General features: G+C 30.5%; 1 long non-coding RNA gene across 2 annotated transcripts in view; it reads left to right on the plus strand.

Moving 5' to 3' along the window:
* The first annotated feature begins 8,336 nt into the window (after positions 1 to 8,336).
* Positions 8,337 to 20,440, plus strand: part of LOC107439179 (uncharacterized) — an 18,103-nt gene continuing 5,999 nt past the window's right edge. The window contains exons 1-4 of one of the 2 annotated variants that reach the window (XR_001583493.3): positions 8,337 to 8,555; positions 15,806 to 15,869; positions 16,167 to 16,260; positions 19,909 to 20,440. This is a non-coding gene — a long non-coding RNA (uncharacterized lncRNA). The remainder of the gene's footprint in view (positions 8,556 to 15,805; positions 15,870 to 16,166; positions 16,261 to 19,908) is intronic. The other variant, XR_001583494.3, reaches the window with a different exon arrangement.

The following is a 20,440-nucleotide window of genomic DNA, read 5'->3' on the forward strand; positions in this document are numbered from 1 at the left end:
AATAAAAATTGCAATGACATAAAAACCGTCATTTTGAGGTAAAATACGTAATCAAAAATAACTTCGTCATTTATTGGTTGTTCATTTTATGTTTTAGGTAATAACAATTTATTGATTATGTATGTATGAAAACTAGTTTTTATTCAACTGTTGTTAAAAAAAACAGGAATCAATAATAAAAATTGTTTTAACACTTTAAAAGGGAACACCGCTGTTTATTTTTTATCGAAAAAGACCTGCTTCTTACAGTTAATGTATGAGCAGCATAATATACAGGGTGTCCCGTAAAAGGTGTGACAAACTGCTGAGGAAAGTAGGGCACATCGTAAGGATTAAGAACTGCATAGGAACCCTTGACCTGAAATATTATCGTATACCGCAAGGGGCGCTTTTATTAATTATTGTCAAAACTGTTTTTTATTAATTATTGTCAAAAACTGCTTTCAAATTGGAACAGCATTAGCTGTTTTATCGTAATTTAATGATTTGGCAACTAACTGAACAAACTGGCCTTGCTTTTAATTACAATAAAACAGCATATCCGGGCATGGGTTCCTATGTAATTTCAATCCTGATGATGTTTCCTATATCTCTTAGAGGTTTGTTACAACATTTATGCGTCAAAAATAATAAGATTATTTTGACAAAATAAATAATGATATTAAAATAATAATATTTGACAAAAATAGCCCGAAAATGCCATTTAAAATACACTGTAGCTTAGAGGGAGATTTTAAAGAGTCTATAAACTGACTGTTTGCCACTGCTATAGCACGAAAAAATAAATTTTAATGTTTATACTTATATATATTTGTATATCATATAAGATTAAGCTCAATAAAAATATTACCTGTAATAAATATTTATAATTTATTCCAGAAAACATAAGGAGATATTCTCAATAATTAAACTAACTGCTTTTTTTTAGCTTTGAATGCGTTAATTGTTATTTATCTTTTTCATATGGTTCCTAAATATATAGAAAATTAGAAAATAAAGAAAGGTTTATATAAAAAAAAGAAGATATAGAATAAAAAAAAATTCCACAGCATTATGACTACACCGGAGAAACTATTCAAGTTTTTTAAAATAAAGAAAATCGTTTTTTTGTTTGTTTTTTTTTTTTACTTCCTGAAATTGAGTTTTAAGGGCCTCGTTTTTCAATAACGCCTGGATCACATGAACGTCTTCCGCCAGTACTGCAACCAATGCAGTGTTATTTCTACAATCATTAGAACTTATGCACTTAGCGTGACCACAATCAGGGGGAGATTATTAAGAGTAGTGTAAATATTAATGTAACAAATGTATATATTAGTTTTTACTTTCACTTCAATTCTTACATAACCTGTATTACTTCGAAGTAAATTTTTAATTTGGAATATGTAGCAGTGAATAAAATTATTTAAAACATTACTATCCCACCAACAAATAATTAAGCTATCACCTTTTTCTTTCTTTTTACCCTGATTATCACTACCTCTGCACTTAATAGTTTACAACAGCAACTAAAATATAGCACTGTACGCATTGATCTGCAATCAAAAATGTCGACTTCGAGCTGGAGCATTCTAAAAACTTTGAAGTTGAAGTTAGTAAACTCGTTCTAGCCGACGTATGCCTGGAACCATGCTCCTCCAATGACTACTGATGCATGTTGCCCAGGACCGGACTTCAACGTAATTTATGCATTTTTAGTAACAAGGAAGTTATTACTGAATTAAATTATTTTAAATTATATTAATTTCATCTCCTTAATCTCAAAGTTAAATCACTTCCAGTTCATTCTAATACAGTGACTGAAATATAATTTCATTTTTTATTCTCGTGAAAATCACTTCTGAAATAAATGTCCAATATTTGTGCGCTTCCAAAGCAAAATGCGCAATAGCAATGAGTCATTAGATTTAACAAAAGTTTCTTAGAAATTATGTTAACCATTATTTTTTTCATATTATAGCTCATTATGTGTAAAACATTTTGAATTCCCTTTGAACAAAGGAAGAGTGACGCGAGCCTTTAGATTATTATCCAAAACGGTCGTTATCTATGAGCTATGAGTTAGAGAAATATGAATTACTTCGCATTGAAATCGAAAGTGTTTGTTGCACTATATTGCGCATTCACTCAGAGACCGAGCAAGACAAATTCAGGCCTAAGGGCCACAAAATTTTCCGGGCCCCAAACAAAATATTGTGAAATTAAATTTCTGAGGAGTAATCCTAACAATAAAAAGAATCTATTGAACTGCATGATTCAAGCGAAACATTCTAAAAATTTTTGAAGGCAAACAATTGAAGATTATATATCTAAGATAAAGTTTATACATCTAAATATTAAAGCAAAATATAAAATGGTGTGTGAAAATAAAAATAGTTTGGTGGCCACAAATAAGTAAAATCATTGATTTTTGCTAAAAGTCACTGACTAGCTGAATTATTTTAAAATAAATATAATATTAAATATTTGCAATTAAAATTCAGCTGTGCTTTCGAATTTGATAAGTGTAATGTTCACACGAGTTTGGTTTATCTCAATATAAAAAAAATTTGAAATAAAAAAATGCCTTTTTTGAATAAATTTTTTTTTCAGTATTTTTTAAAAAAATTAATATTGTGGACTTTTTACTAATTTTTGAGGCCCCCCAGAAAGTGTGGGCTCTAGGCCCGTGCCTATTGGGCCTAGGTGATAATCGGGCCTTGCATTAACTAGGTAAAAAGGTCACTAGGTAAAAAGGTTGCCTTCACATTTCGTGTAACTTTCCTTTTAGTATGTACTATAAATTTATGAATCATATTTTTCTTGATTGAAAATGTTATTCAAAATGTTAAAACATGTGTATTAACACTTCATGTGCTTGGTTTTGTTTTTGTTTTGGCTTTATTTTTGTTTGATCATATGTTATTTAACGGAAAGGGCAGCCCGGTACCAATGCATAATTTTTCAAACATTTTTGCATACATTGTACTGTTTAAATATTACTTTTGCTCACATATTAACCTTTAACAGAAAGAACAAGTTGCGTAATTTTTCTATACGTTTCTAAATTCTAATTATTCATCGTTTTGTTTAATTTCATATTGGCGATCGAAATGGGCTACAGGTGGCGTAGAGCGGAACTCTCTACCTATGGCAGCACTTTACATGCTTTAACCATTAGCGTATAGAGAGTCATAGAAGAAGCCAGTACGTTAGTTTCCCTTTTGATTTTCAAATAGATTGAAATTTTGAAGTTATTAAATTACATGGAACTGAAAACTACATTAAACATAGTTCTAAAAGAAAGCGTCATGTAAATTTTAAAAAATATTTTTGACTATTAAATACGAAAAATATTAAGAAAAATAAAAATATCGTAGTACATTCCTATACAACTGAGAAGAGAAGGAGAAGGAAGGGTTAAAGGAATGCAGCCGGTCTTTTCCCCAGATGGCGTATGGATGGCGTTTTCTACACTAGGGAGCGCTGCAATCTCCATACCGCCTATGCTTCCAGATTACTGTGTCCAGTGTATTTTAAAGCCATTTGATTCAGAACGTGATCATCACGTTTTGAGATTCCTGAAAACGTGGTGTATTTGATTACTTATTACTTGTGTTTACAATGTTAAAGGTGTTAACACTAACGTAAGATAGTGCACAGCTTGCAACAAGAAGAAACAGTAATAAACAAATGGAAAGAGGCCAAATCAGGACTGCCAAAAAAGCGAGTTATTCAAAAGCTAGCAAACATTTCACCTTTTTTAACAATATATCTATAAATAACTAAAACAAATTTTCCCTTCAAATTCACCAGAATTAATTAATAACATTAATACCTTATTAAATACTGCCTATTTGTGCTCATAAATTATCTAATTTACTTCTTTTATTGAATACAAAATTATCCGTTTGAAAATATCGCCTCGCAGAATAAGCTGTGCAAACTTTCTAACCGGAACTAGAGCAGGTATTGGAGATCGCAACGCTCGAATACGCCATCTGGGAAGAAACCAGTTTCATGCCTTTGGCCCCTCTTCCTTCCCTCTCCTCCTCTTTTCAGTTGTCTAGGAATGTACTACGATATTTCCCATTTTCCTAATATTTGTCCTCGTTATTTTGTAAAACTATTTTTTAAAGTTTCCGTGATGCTTTTCTTTAGAACTATGTTTAATGTAGGTTTCAGTTCCATATAGTTTTCCAAATTAAAAGATTTTAATCTATAAGAAAATCAAGAGAGAAACTAACGTACTTCCTACCTCTACGCCTCTTCACACACTAATGGGGAAAGCATGTGCTGCTCTACGCCACCTGTAGCCCATTTCAATCACCAATGGAGCTCGAGATTATTACTGTTTACAGTTATATTAGTCCCGCAGTAGACTGATCGTTAAGACACGGTTCCCTGATCACCGAAGTCAAGCATCACTGGCTGCGGTCAGTGTGTGGGTTGGTGACCACTTTGATTAGTCTGCGTAAGGACCGAGGGTGTGCGGTATTGTCCCCGTTAAACTGCTCTACCCTAAAGAGCTCGGCTTCGCGTGCAGGTCGTTGGGCCACCGAAGTGGGGGTGCAATTCCCTCTGCAGAGGATCAAAATTGTGATGGCATGTCTTCAGATCATCATCAGGGATGTTTCCCAGACCATCGCCAATAGCCCATTGAGCAGCTCTAGTGCGACGTAAATGAACTACAACAACAACATTTATATTGAAAACACCATCCATTCAAGCGTTAGATTACGCAGTGAAACTTTAAGTGCCATTCAAACTGTATTAACTTATTATTACTAAATATCGATCGCATATGCGAATTGCATGCAGTGAAAATGCTCCATTAAAAGCTGTTCGCACTGGAAGCGATTTCTTTCAAAACGTAAACCTGATTGGCCAGTTCACCGGTAAATATTTTCCACCAATCCGGTTCTTCTTCACTTGGGGAAAAAATGCATTTAGTGTGAATGGGCCTTTATAATTGAAAACTAGTAGATATCGATATGTAGTCAATTTAGGAATTGGTAACTGGGCGGAGTGATCTTGGTGCTAGCTTTTATCCATCAATCTTCTTACAACCCTATATTGATTGTATTATCCGTACTGTTTCAAACATATTCTCCAAAGTAATTGGCATTGTTTAGGTTTTTGTAGTTCATTTACATCGCACTAGAGCTGCACAATGGGCTATTGGCGACGGTTTGGGAAGCATCCCTGAGGATGATCCGAAGACATGCCATCACAACTTTGATCCTCTGCAGAGAGGATTGCACCCCCACTTCGGTAGCCCGACGACCTGCAAGCGAAGTCGAGCACACGGCGTTGTTTAAGCAAAAGCATTTGTAAGAGGAAGCCATTTTCTGGATTTGGTTGCGCGGGATTTCATATTTTATCATCATGAAAGTTTTAATTGCAGGTAATTCTTATTAATTAAAGATTCTTATTAATTAAAGATTTGTAATATTAGTGTACGTTTTACAGCAGTATATAAAAAAATTACATGAAATTTAAAGAAGATTAATGAATTTTATTAAATATCTGTAAATACAACGCTTTAGAATTTAAATTACATAGTTTGTTTCTCTTTATATGTAAAATTTATGTATTTTACGAAAATCGTTATTAAAAAAAAATTTCATTTATCAAAGTTTTTCTCTGCTTCCTTAGAAATTCTTTGTTTGATCTGTCAAAAATGTGTGAAGCAGTTTAGTAATGAAATTTCATTTAGTTAAATTACATGATTTATGTTTATTTTAGTGACATAATACAAAGGTATCTTTTTTTTTTCTAAGAAATATATTGCTAATTAAAAAAAATTTTTTTATAAAAAGCTTATTATTGAATTTTTTTAAAAATAGTGAAGAGTTCGTTGATTTATTTTAAAATAATTTGTTTCAATTTTATCTTAATAAAAAAAAAATTCTAGACAGAAATCTGAGAGAAATGGAACAAATTTAGCTAATATTTATCATTTTTATACACAATTACTGCATTGATTATTATTCTTTTAGGTTGCTTTCTTCTGTCTCTTCATAAAATGCTAGCTAATAAAATACTTTGTTGTTCTTTTTACTAGGTGATTCCCTGGTGAAGTATTTAGCTAATTACTTAAATGTTGAACGAAAATGGGATATCGATGTTGTTAGCACACCCTGGAATCAATGTGGACAAATTTAGTGTGCAGTTGTGAAGGGACGATTATAACTTTGTCTTAATTCATGTTGGTAATTTGAAGTGTAATTTATTTACATATTCAATGATTATGTATATAAACTGTTTGTTGGCATTGTTTGTATTTTATGTAACTATTCTAATTCAGATACTGATTTTAAAAAATCTTAATATTACTTATGGTTGTGTTATAAAATAATTTATTTTGATTATCTTAAAAATAAAGGTATTATTGATGTGCCCAACAATGGTACAGTGCCCAACTTTAAAAAACTGACTTTTGTGACTAATAAAATTTGTGGGGTTATTGGGGAAATTTTGTGTGGTGATCTGTGAAAGAATAATTGCCAAGTCTTGGCAACTTCTGGGCAGTTAGCCGCCAGGAACAAAAAAAAGCACTCACGTAAAGGGACGAACTCGAGAGATATAACTCGTTTGCTAGTTTAAAAGCTATTTAGCACCTTGGCGATTGTTGTTGGTGCGACAGATCACAATACGGAAATATTCCTGAATTGTTGTTCATGAACGAAGAGTTAAGAAATTTCTCTAGCTGAAAGATCAGAATTTTGCTTGGGCTATTGTTCTGTGAATCAGCTTTATCTGTGAATGAATGTATTGGTTAAGATCGCATTCATTTAAGCTGCCAGGGCCGTATTCAACTGGCAAACATCTTTGAAGAATGCATAGCAAACTTGCTAAAAAGAAAGTATATTTATACACTACTTTATATACTATTTTTATGAAAATATCGTAATCTTGTCTTGACATTTAGCTATATCACCAGAACTCAGCCCATGCACACAAGAAAGAGTTGTCACAGAACTGCAACAGACTTAGTACTCGTATGCTGTAAAGAAAAAATGTTTAGATGCAATAGAATATTTTATGACTGGTTCTCTCTCAGTGATTCTGGTTCTGCCTTTGAGGGACAGAGGGAAGATTGTTTAGAATCTTGTCCCTGAATTATTAACACTATTTCACTTTAAACGCCTTTGGTAAAATATACTAAATGAATAATGAACTATTTCAAAATAGCAACTGGTATATTGTTCTAATTGGTGTATTGTATCTAAAGAGAGAGATTATAAAATTTTGATATAAATTTGTCGATTGCACGGAGATTAATCTAATTCCATTCTTAGTTAGCTTAAATGAGATGTTGATTTGAAGTGAATTTTAAACAACCTCAAAATAAGCTTAGGTATAAATAAAATGACTTCATATACTTCAATAAATACCTCACTCTCGTTAGTTGAAATAAGATAAAAAAAATTTATACCTCAAAAATACCTCTTTTGTTACAAGTGTAAGAAAATAAACCTGGTATACCTTAAAAATCACCTTATCAGTCTGGTTGATTTGAAGTGAATTTTAAACAACCTCAAAACAAGCTGAAGTATGTATAAATCAACCTCGTACACCTTAATTACAACCTTTACGAAGTATAATTTTTATTGCTTTCTTCTCTGCAGCCTTAAATATACCACAAAACAACCTTTATACCCCAAAAATACCTCAAATCAACCTTAAATATACCTTAAATTTTCGTAAGGGTAGGAATGTACTACGATATTTTCCCTTTTCTTAATATTTTTCCTTTTTATTTTGTAAAACAATTTTTTAAAATTTCCGTGATGCTTTTCTTTAGAACTATGTTTAATATAGTTTTCAGTTCCATATAGTTTTTCAACTTAAAAGATTTTAATCTACATGAAAATCAAGAGAAAATCTAATGTACTTCCCACCTCTACGACTCTCCACACGCTAATGGGGAAAGCATGTGAAGTCTTGCCATAGGTAGAGAGTTCTGCTCTACGCCACCTGCAGCCACCTTTTTATTGTTTGCATTTACTAAACACCATCCATTCAAGCGTTGCAGTCCTATTATTATTATAAGATTAGAGGCAAAGAAATCTCAACCTGTCCAAAGTTTAAAAGTCCTATCTATAAACTACGTTTCTTAATCACCGTCAGATTACGCAGTGATACTTTAAGTGCCATTCAAACTGTATTCGTTTATTTGTGAAATATCGATCACATATGTGAATTGCATGCAGTAAGAAAACTCCATTAAGAGCCATTTACACTGGAAGCGATTTCTTTCAAAACGAGAACCTGATTGGCTAGTTCACCGGTATATATATTTTTCACCAATCCGGTTCTCCTTTTCTTGTGGGGGGGGGATGGCGGGAATGTGTTTAGTGTGAATGTGCATTTAGAATAGAGAAATTGTAATTTTCCTGTCTCTCAGCCGTTCATTCCACGCATAACCTAAAAATGAACAGAAATAAGCATCTGCTGAGAGTGGTTTAGGCTTTTAAGAATTATTTAAAAGTGAAATAGCCGATAACTTTAGTATTTCCGATTGATTTATTTCAATATTTATATTATCTTTCACTTATTTTGAGCTAAAGGTAACTGTTGGTTCTTTTTTCATGTATGTAAAATTGTATAATAATAAATATATGTGTCATATTAATGATGAGAGTGAAATTTACAGTGGTCAGGAAATCAAAATTTTGGGTATATTTCAGTATATATATATATATTTCCTAAAAATTTTATTATGTTCGAAGATGATTGTCTCAATCTCTGTTATAGGCTTCAGATCATAACAATTTTCTTTTGTCTAATGTTATAATGGCCATTGTTACTTAAATGAAAAAAATTATAGTTTTGATATATCAGTAGATTATTAATTCATCACAAACACAGTCTACAATATATATTTACTATAACCTTCCATCATAAAATTTCTCCATTATAAAAAAAATGGAGTATACTTCATTATACACCTTATGCTTTTTGAAAAATATATTTGAAATTATTATTTAAGTGCAAACTGAAAGTCTAAAAATTTTGGTAACAATCACCACTTTATAGCTCCCTAAAATATAGACAAAATGTAAATTGGAGAGATTATAGTCTACTATTAAGGTTATTTTTTGTTATAAGGGTAATTCAATATTAAATCAATTAATTAAAAAAAATTAGATAAGTAATTTTTGGCATAATTGTAAAAACCTACTTTTGATTTGAAAAATACTGACATGTTAATTTTTTTTTTTTACCCATTTCATTTGCTTTATGTGTTATTTTCAATTTATATGTAATTTTTTTCTTCCTTATTTTAGTAATATTTAAATAGCTGTAACTCAAAAACTTTTTATGCGCAAGCTCAATTGTGAGTCATTTCACTCAGTTTTTAATAACATTTCAAAAGATATATGCATAGCTAAGTCACTTTAAAAATAATTTATACTTTGTCGAAAGATTAAATTTTTAAAATATTAAAAATCAAAATTTTAAATATTTCTAAAAAAATATTTTTATTTTATTTTTAGTAATGTGTGCCATATTTCAAGGTGGTAACCTTATGGGATCATGAAAAAAAAAAGTTTTTAATTTTAACAATGACTTATCATGTAAAAAAAAAAAAAACATATACTACAGTGTAACGTCCCATATCCGGATGTTCCTTTTCCGGAAGGGTCGATTTCCCGGACACTTTTTAACAATCAAAATAAACAAACATTTCTTCATCTTCCCCTCTCCTTTAAAAAAAAAAAAAAAAAGGAAGTCTTTTGACAGGTTTTTCCCCTTCTCAGCTTCTAGAGATCTATGCATTGAACCCATAAATCAACAGAAAAGAGAACAGAAGATCTACTAAGACCATGAGGCTCCTCCTCTGGAATGCAGGAAAAGGGGGGGGGGTTGTTTTCAAAAGAGCACAACTGAGTCCCCTCCCTCCCCCTTCTTTCCTATGCAGCTGGCTAGTAAAAGAGGCATTTCCTGGAACCTTTTTGAATGTTAAAGTGGAGGGGCAATCCCCTTTAGTCACACAAGAAAAAATAAAGAGAACCCAATTAGCATGCCACGCCTTTATGCTTGATTGATAGCCAATGATGGGAGAGAAAATAAGAATTTGTCACTACCCCGCCCTCAACTTGAATGACAAGAAGGAAATGAATTTTTCTTCTCCACCTACCCACCTTATGGGTGGGTGATCGTGTAAAGCTAAGGGTGGTGGCGCTAGTGGTAAAATTGCTCTTTCAAGACTTCCGGGTTACTGCTTCCGATATATTTTTATGCCGCAGATTGAAAAAACGCGCCATCATATTATTGCATCATATCTTTTGCAGTATTTCACATGTACCGAGTTTTTTCTTTCAGCCTTTAAACTTCGGCATTATCATATTAATGTTATAATCATTAGAATATTTTCTAATTAGGCTAACTTAAAAAGATATTTTTGGCGACATTTTATTCAAATATAGCCAAATAAGGGATAAAATACAAAACATGGCAAACCTTAAGAATTATTCACAATGAGATATTATCTTTCCAAAATTTTTTTTGACCTTACGACCTCTGAGAATCAATACATTTCTGAAAGCTCTTATGAATGATACAATTATGTTCAGATTTGAACCCAAATTGCAATAACAAAGCTGCATAGAATATTAGGCTTGTTCACACATCGCCTCGTAGTCATAACATAAGCGGAGGGATACACCGGAAATCTTCTAAATTTCTTCCGGTTTAAGGACGCTTGTTATTGTTTACATTAGACCACCCATCCATTGAATGACGGGAATTTCCCCTTCTTGCTTGAATCGTTCTAGTTTAAAATGGTGGAGAGAGCAATTAATATTTTCATAACTGGGAATTTTTTTCGTTTTCTATATTTATTTTTAGAATAGCAATAATTATTTTTTTCTAATATTTTATTTATGATTGATTAGATATCATTCTAATACTAAAACATTATTGCCCGAAAAATAATGTTTATTTATTTTCTGCTCCTTAGATTCAGATCATTTTAAGCTTTGTTTACCTTGGAGGTCAATTTTACGGAAAAATCAAATATAAGGACTTCTGAAAGTCCCGCCGATTCCGGATACGCGACTTTCCACTGTATTTCAAAGATGGTTTGTCTACAAAACTAAAATATTCATGTATCTGTATGATTTATTTTAGCTTTGAACTAGATAAACACTTTTTTAAAAAAAAATTCAGAAAAATTTCAATTATGAGCTTTTTTTTTAAATCTAATTATTTTTTTCCGACAAAGAAACATTTTTAGAAATGACTATCATGTGGGCTATATATATATATATCTTATGAAATTTAAATTAATGCTATTAAACTTATTAGCTATATTATTTATGCTATTTGAAACTGAATAAAATGGCATAAAATTTAGCATCCTAGGTTAAATAATTTAAAAGCTACAGCAGCTTAATCTAAAATAGTAAGTTTTCAAAATTTAAACAATTTGTATTTCAGAAGCAAATTTTTCAAATTATTTGAAATGTAGACTTTTTATTTATTATGGAAGCTCGACTTATAGACAAAAATAAACTAATACGAAGACCTGAATTGTTGACTATTGGTCGATTTGATGTGGAATTCAGTATTTTAAAGAGTGTAAATAGAATATGATGTGAAACATTTAGTTTGGTTATTTATGTGAGTTTCGTCGTGTGAGTATTGTACTACTGTCACAAAAACTTTTCTAGAATGAAATTGAGATTTGGATTTTCTGGAAAATTTTGAAATAGAAAATATTCTTCCTGTAATAAGGAAGAAAAAAATTACTATAGATTGAAATTGTGATTTAAAAATTCTTGATTGTGTTTAAAGCAGTGAACTTAATATATAATTCTTCATTAACTAATATGCATGTTTATTAAATTAATTAAAAAATATCATATTGAGGAACTAAAAGGAATGTATTAATTTACCAAATTGATCTATGAATATCTAAAATGGAAACAAAATATGCACTGAAGTAACTGCATTCAGTACATTTAAACTTTGTCCCTTAGAGTACCTTTTTTTAATTTACCTAACTTTTCGCTTCTTTCTCTAACATTTGGTCCCTAAAGCCCCTTTTTTTACAAAAAATGTATCAAATGACCAACATGTGCTGTGCCAATTTTCTTTTGTCAAACAGGAGATGAGGCATTTCTTCTATATTTTCCAGTTGAAGAAATAGGTGTTGATTAAGTGAATTCTTGCAAAACTAATTTCCAGTGCAATTCGATATTGGTCTAACGCAAAGGACAAAATTGTACATACAAACTTTTTACTTAGGCTTCTGGCAAAATTGTGCATGGTCGAATCATAGTAGCATTATCAAATGTGAATGCTAAACTTGCCCCTTAAAACTATGCTAATAAGTTTAGATGTCCCAAATGTTATTAAAGCAGTCTATTGATAAACGTGAGTCTTCTGGCTGTTCGAGAGAAGTCATTGATTGACAACGGATCATACAGTTTATACAAAGTTCATAATGCCTTTCAAAAAAGATCAGAAGCCATAGGTGACAAAGTGACATGGCTGTTTTTTTTTTTAGGACTGGCCAGCAAGACGAAGATTTTTTTAAATTATAGAAGGAGTTGAATATTAAAATTTCTAGATTTATGAAATATTTCTTATTTAGATGGCTGACTCTGGGACCACTGCTGCAAGAATTATTGTATAATTGGCAGTAGTCATTATAAAATTTTTTCCTTTGTATGCTAAATACATTCAGCTACAACCTGGCCGTATCAAAGCATTGCAAAACTTTTAAAATCTGACCTTAAAGTTAAAATTAATTTTACTGTAAATTTGAAATTTTTTTTTCTTCAAATTATTTTAAACTTTTTCAAAATGAAGTACCAATGGTACATAACTTGTTTGATGAAGCAAAAGAATTGCTTTTAAAACATGGGTGCATACCTGCAATTCTTAGGAATTTGAACTGCAAAGTTCAATTGGCGAGGAAGAAGATAAATTATTGCTATTAACAAAAATAAATTGCTGCTTGGAGCGGTGTAATGAATTATTTAAGGCGAAGGAAAGAGATGAAAATCAATTTTATATGGTTTCTTAGGAATTTTATGTGGCAGGATGCTCATACAGTTAAAAATATGCGGGACTACTTTATTCAAACTTCTATGTTTGGATAAAGATAATTTTAAGTTTTCTTCCAGTAAGTCTCAAACTATTGCAAAGCTTTACCATTTACCGTAGACATTTTCTGCTTTCTGGATGTATGAAGAATTTTGAAATTCGAAAGCTAAAATATTCTATCGACTATTATAAGTAAAAAATTATTCTGTCAAAAGAACAACTAATGAACTTAAATTATACAATATATATATTATATAAACTAATGAATAACTGTTGTTGATCAAGTAGTGAAGGCCATGTTAGCCTTGTCACTTGACACTGTTGCAATTGAATTGGTACTTAGTCCCTATTACGTTGAATTAATTTTGTTAGCATCTAATGCTGACCTAAGTTACAAGAACTACATAGAAAATTTGAAGCAAATCAATGAAAGAAAGATATAAAAAATTAAAATTGAATCAGCTGCAGACACAGGGTTGCAAAAAACCCAGGTTTTTGTAGAAAACCCAAACCCGGGTGGGTTTTATTGGGTTTTTCATGTTTTTATGGGGGGTTTTTTCAAAAGAGAGGGCAGGTATAAGTACCTTATTTTAAAAAAGCTTATTTTAATATTAATAATGAAGTTTGATTTTATAAATTGACTTCATATAAATAATTAATACAAATAAATTGATGTGAAGGTCTGAAAAAAGTTTCTTCTGACATCACGATGCAAAATGTTATATGTACTCACATACATCACACATTTGAAACGTATTTTAACACAGAATTTCTTTTTATTTATATTTTAATCATAAAAAATATTTGAGGAAATTTTTTTTATTTGCATAGAAAGCGAATCAATGGCCATACAGTCAAATCTAGTCAGCAAGGTGACTCTCCAGTCTCCAACACAATTAGTTTCTTTACTAAAGGTTAATTTTTTTTAGGCTAAACTACATATATATTTCAATAGAATAGCTCTTTAATATAGCAGAGGATAAAAAAAGAAATCAATCTTAGAAAAACCCAGTAAAACCCACTTTAGGGTGGGTTTTTCAGAGTGGGTTTTACCCAGTAAAACCCGGGCGGGTTTTATTTAGCAGATGGGTTTTTTGCAACCCTGACTGCAGAATTAAAAAAAAACTTGTTCTGGTCTTAAATTAGATTTAAAAAAATTTTTTTTAATCTAAACTACTAATAAATAGAGTGTGGTTATTAAGTCTATAATAATTTTAAGTCAAATTTGACAAATGTTTAATAATATACCTTAATTTCTATTTGCCTTTTTCTGTTTATTTTTGCAAAAATTTTAGTAACCTTAATACAAAAGCATGGTTTTTGGCATTACTTATCAAGTTTCAACAGGTCTTGAGTAGTTGCAAGTCAGTGTCCATTCATCACTTTTATTAGGTGTATCTATGTTATGAATATTGAATATCACTATATCCATAGCTGCTAAATTTTAAGTGTTTTGCATAAAAGTTTTTTTTTTTTGCTTTTAAATTGGTAGTAAAATTTATGCTTCCTATTTTTTTCTAGGATTTCTAAATTTAATTTAAAATGATTTTTACCACCACTATCTATAATTTTTCAATATTTATAAAATTGCATGATAATATACAGTTTTATTTTTGAACTCTGAGCCAAATAAGACATTACTGAGTATAATTGTAATTCAATTTTTATTTTACTACCTCTTGGGAAAATAATCCTCAGAGAGACTATAAGTTGGCTAGGTTGCTATATGTATATTTTTCCTTTAAAAAAAAAAAAAAAAAACAGCTTTAGAAAAATTAGTTATTTTTGATCCCTTAGTTCCAAGCTACGGAAAAACACCCTGCATATTTCTCACTATGATAGTAGTTAAAAAATAATTATATTAAAATTAATTGAATATTAGAGAAAATAGTTTATTTACTAAATTGCTTTATGAATATCTGAAATAAAAACGTATCTTCCAATTTAACTATATTTCTTCACAAAAAAATGTAAATGAATTTTTATTTTTTTTTTTATTGACTCTGTTGACACGCTTCTTGAAAAGTTAAAAATGTAATATGATCAGTTGGTACAATCACGAATTTGTGGTAAAAAACTAAGTATAATACAATTATGATCGCAATACTTCTACAAATACTTTTCTAATTGTGCCCACACCAAGATTATTTGATGTTGATATCCTAATTTTCTGGGTCTCTTTCAAAACTGGAGAGCATTCGATTTCATAAATAAGAATTCATGCTAAGTGAAAATTTTGTGTTCTTTTACTAGATCATGATCAGTAACAGAATTAGAAAGCATGACATTGGCATTGTTTATTACCTGACAGAATGGAATGAATTTTTTTTTAATATCCATATCTAGTGCTATTTGCATGAGAGGAAGTCCCTTTATAACAGTATAGTGGTGCCACGTCCCATCCACCACTACCTCATTATGTTCCACCACTACCTCACCAAATAAGAGAAATGAGTAATTCATTTTCTGAGAGTGCTTTTTTATTATGAAAAAGGTTGAATTGATTAATTACAAATTATACAATATGACAAATATTATGTGAAACAGAATCGAGCTTTTTTTTTTGTAGGGATTGCAAAGTTAGAATTATGACCTGTAATTTTTGTTTAAATGTTGCAGAAATTGACAAATAAAAGAAAATGTGGAAAGTAAAAATTTTGCCTGTAAATAATATATCAAAAATTGCATCTTTGATATTTAAAATTGATAATTAACATTGTGGGAAATTTTCTAATGGAAATTTTTTTTCTCACTTCTCTAGACTAGCAGACTTGACAAGTGCTTGAATTTCCTACTAATGTCAACTAACAGTTCCAAATGATCAAGTAAAATGTTCAAATCTTTTTTTTTAATTTTACAAACATTTATTTGAAGTTGATTTTTTACATTTCTAAGGGTTATGAATGCAGCCCAATGAAGCAGATATCATTAAAATTTTGATGACTGAGCATCACCATTGATCGTGAGCTTGTCATCCAAATTTATAAATCTGTTACAAATTTGGCATGTTTTAAACATCTAACAAGGCACTTGTGTTTTACTGTATTTTATAATTTTTTTTGCATTTGGCTATTACAAGCTTGTTCACTTGAACTTAGCTTTAATTTTGTGACATTTTTCAGGTTTTAAGTACTGTATTATGACTTCTCTGAAGGAAACATTTTTCGTCTGAACCAGAAATTATCATTGAACATAGCAATGTAAAACATAGCAAAAGTAAATATTTACTTTTCATTCTTTTAACCTTTAAAATTATAAGAATTAACTTTCATTGGCTTTCTTTATTCATTTTAATTAACTTTAATCAACTTTAATTGACTGTTCCTGAGTGGATAGAGGACTAAATCTCTACAACTAGGTTGATGCTAAGTTTATTTAAAGCCGTATATTTGAATCATTATACAATCAAACCTCGATACCTGGAACTTGAAGGGAGAGGAGAAAAAATACGAGATACTGAAAATTCGAATGATCGAAAATCGTATGTTATCGATGGTAGAATAAAGAAAAATGCTCTTAACATACCTTATTTACTATTCCATATTTATTCTAAAAACACTTTTTACACTTTCATTTAAAAAAAGATTCAATTGTTGTTTGCTTTAGGGATATATAAGGAAGTTTGTCTGTAACACTTTCTAAGTGGATTATAGCTTTAAATGTCTCCTCTGACATATTTGGCTGCCTCTTAATAAATCTCCTTACAGTGTCCACTGCAGAAAGTGCTTGTTTGTTAGCAACATTGGGTGTTAAATCTTCGATTTCTTCATCCTCTTCTTCTGATAGTTCATAAGAAGCATTCATTTGAGCGATGATATCATTGTCATCCCACTAACCACACACTGTTACTGCATCATCTACATTTACAAAGTCATGAAATTCCATGTCATCAAGTTTCATGAATCCAGTCAATCTGTCCCAATCATTTTCGGTGTAGTTTTCAGCAGAATTAACGATATTGATTGACTATTTTCGCGATCTTTAATGAATCCAGCCTTCTTGAAGCCATTCCTTATCGTAGAGAAAGACACATCATTCCATGCCACTGACGTCTTTATGACCATTTTATAAAAAAAGTTTATCATTATGAGAATTGGTTTTCTATTCTTAAATTATTATTATTATTTTTTTTTTTTTGGAAAAAAATCTACACTATTTATGGATAAAAAATAAAAAAAAAGTTATCGAGGGATTAAAAAATTTTTTTTCGTGAAATCGAGGTTCAAGTTAGCGAGGTTTGACTGTATTACTAATGAAAAGGGTACATTTGATTAATCCAGTAGCAAATCATATTTGCTTCATGTAAGGAAAATTTCCTCTAAGTGAAGCTAAGTTTTTTCTTTTCTTTGGTTAGAATTCTTTAGACCTTTCTTACTTTCCATAAAAATGATTGACCAATGTTGCCTCTTTGATCCAGTAATCTGAGAAAAATTATGTTTAGTCTATTGAACACCTTTAAAGTTTTAAGTGATTCAGTTACTGAGACGTAAGATCTTAAGTATTTTTCGGTTTTAATTTTGATGGATATAAAGAAAGCCTAAACAAAATTTCAATTAGATTTGTTGCCAGTAATTGCTCAAAAAACTTTAATACAAACAGCTATGTATTGAACTTTTTCCTACATAAATCTACTGACTCCCGTTTTAATTATGACATGTTGCAGGGCTTAAAATTGTGAATGTGTTGCAACTTAAAAGCAAGCCAGCAGATTTATGTAGGAAAAACTTTTATACATACATAGTTGTTTTTCATTGAGCAGATATTTGGTTCTAGTTAAAAGCCTTGAAAGTTCAAACATAACTTTTCTTGATCTGAAATTCTTAGTCTATCAATAGGTAGAATAATAATATGAGTGTGGATATTAACGATGGATAAAGAGGTTGAGAATTCGCATTTTAAATAGGGACCAGCTTTTAGTATAAAGGAACCCAGATATATGGAAGTCTTAAGGACTCGTAATTTTTAAAAGTCTTGTAGAATTACTGTGTAAGGTCGGTCTAGATGTATAATATGACAGCCAAAAATTCTGTTTGGAAATTTCAAAAAAAAATGTGGGTGTTTTCAGTCTTTTGACATAGAGTGTATATTTGTACATACTGAGCTTGGAAGGCATGTGAGATTTTGAATGATAATATATAAATATGCTTTGATTTCAGTTATATATTAATCCAGCCCTTCATTTGTGTATATTCTTGAAAATGCTTAAATTCAAATTCTTTTATCATTGATTGATCAAATATTTCGAAAATTTTCTTCTATTCTAAAGCATACATTTAATATTTTTGTCATAATTTCTTTCATTCAGTTATTTTGGCATTTTCCCCCTAAGTTTTATTAATGATTTGATTCATTCTGTATTCATTCATGCTACATACTTCTCAGATCTAGATCGACTTGCTGAAAAGCCTAGCTATTTAGCATTGCTGAAAATTAGGCATTACTTTATAATTAAAAAGAAATTTTAATGAAATTTCTTTGCTTTTTTCTTTCATCTGATATAAAATACATAGTTGAAATTAAATTTGAAGCTTCTATCTTTGTGACAAATTTTTATATACAATTAACTATCAATTGGGGTAATAACCCCGATAATTATAAAATGTTAAAATGAAACTTTTTAGTTTTCTATTACTCTTATAAAAAACATGTGGTTTTAATTCGAGACTTCTATCTTGTTTAAAACGTGTGATTTTGCATTATCCTCACCCAACCATGGCCAAGCGCCTCACCTCATTATATAGATCTTAATATGCAAGGTCTCTGCATACGCACACATATATATACAGGTCTTACAAGCCTTTCCTCTGTTTTCTTTTTTTATGTTGGTTACATCTGCAGCATTAACATCTTTTTTTATTAAAGTTTGTTGTTTCAGATTCTTTATCTTGGTTTTTTTTTTATCATATTTTACCATTAATATTCACAAATAGTTTTGAAAACCTCTTGTTTTTGTGTTATTACATGGTGCGTAGCATTTTTAAAAAGTGCTTAAAAGTGTTTATTTTCGATTTTCGTTTTTTAAAAGCCCTTAAAGGTGCTTTTTTCATTGAGTGTTTTTAAAAAGTGCTTAATTTTTCCTTTTCCGAAATCAGTTTTTTCTTTGCCATTTCGATTTTCTTACCATGTCGACTGGTTAGGCAAAAGCGTGCTTTTTACATTGTTCTTTTTAACGTTTTCACAATTCATTCAACCACAATCTATTAGGGTGTACCATCAGTCCATAGCTTATGAAAGTGCCAATCATTTTATAAATTTGTTGAAATGCTTAGGAGTCCACATGTGCCTCTACTGAGTTGGGTTCGGTGATATTATTGCACTCTCATTTGCAACTCTGCTACATTTTTCAAGATATTCTCAATATCAGGCTTCATTTTTCACCCTCTGATATCGAACCGAAAAATCTCTCGAGTATTTTATTATGGCTAATATAATCAAGAAAAGGGTTCTTTGTCAGAAACTAGTTATTTTATCATGATCATGTAAAGTCTTTGAAATTTATTTTGCATTTTGTTATTGTATATAGTGCTTAAAAATATTTTTTGAGTGTTTAAAAAGTACTTAAAAGGTGCTTATTTTTTTGTTAAAAGATTTGGCTACGCACCCTGTATTAGAGTGGGGCATTTTCTGTGAGTTGCACAGTAAAACGTGTATCTTTTAGTATTTTAAATACATCTGTTAATGGAGGTTTTGTTTTTTACACATAAGATTTGAAATTTTGTCCTTTTAAAATACTCAATTAGTTCGTTGAAATTAATATATTTTATATGATTTCATTTTCTTCAGTTTAGCTTAGTTTAAATAGCTATTTTTTATAAATAGTTTTGAAATGCCTTTTGATTAATGTACACAGAGATATATTTAAAGGTTGTCCCAGGATTATTGGTGCAAACTTTAAGGGAAGGTAAGGAACATCACAAGGATTCAGATTTGCATAGCAACCCATGATTGGAAACATCTTCGTTTGCTGCTAGGTGATGTTGTTTATAAGATGGATTGCAGAGCTCATTCTAGGCAGGGTAAACAGAGCGCAGCACCCTGCTGCCCTTTTAGTCAAAAGAATTCACCCTGTTGCCCCTGAAGTAAATTAGTGCCCTGATGTAATAGACTCCATACCCTTTTTGCCCTTTCTTTCCTGAACCCTTCTTTCCTTTTTCATCCAACCCTTCTTTACTTTTCCCCCAAACTCTACAATGGATTTCATGAACTGTTATTTTTAACTCTTTTTATTTAGTTTGTCATTGCTGTCAATACATAGATTTATATGGGAAAGGAAAAATAGCCATCACAACCCATTGTTGCACTTGTCTTTGAAAGTTTGCAGTTACTTCCACTATCATTAAATCATAATTATTATTAATCATTTTAATTATTTAATCATAACTACAGACACTTAAAA

Source organism: Parasteatoda tepidariorum, chromosome X1 (genome assembly GCF_043381705.1).
Source record: "Parasteatoda tepidariorum isolate YZ-2023 chromosome X1, CAS_Ptep_4.0, whole genome shotgun sequence".
NCBI classification, from domain to species: domain Eukaryota; kingdom Metazoa; phylum Arthropoda; class Arachnida; order Araneae; family Theridiidae; genus Parasteatoda; species Parasteatoda tepidariorum.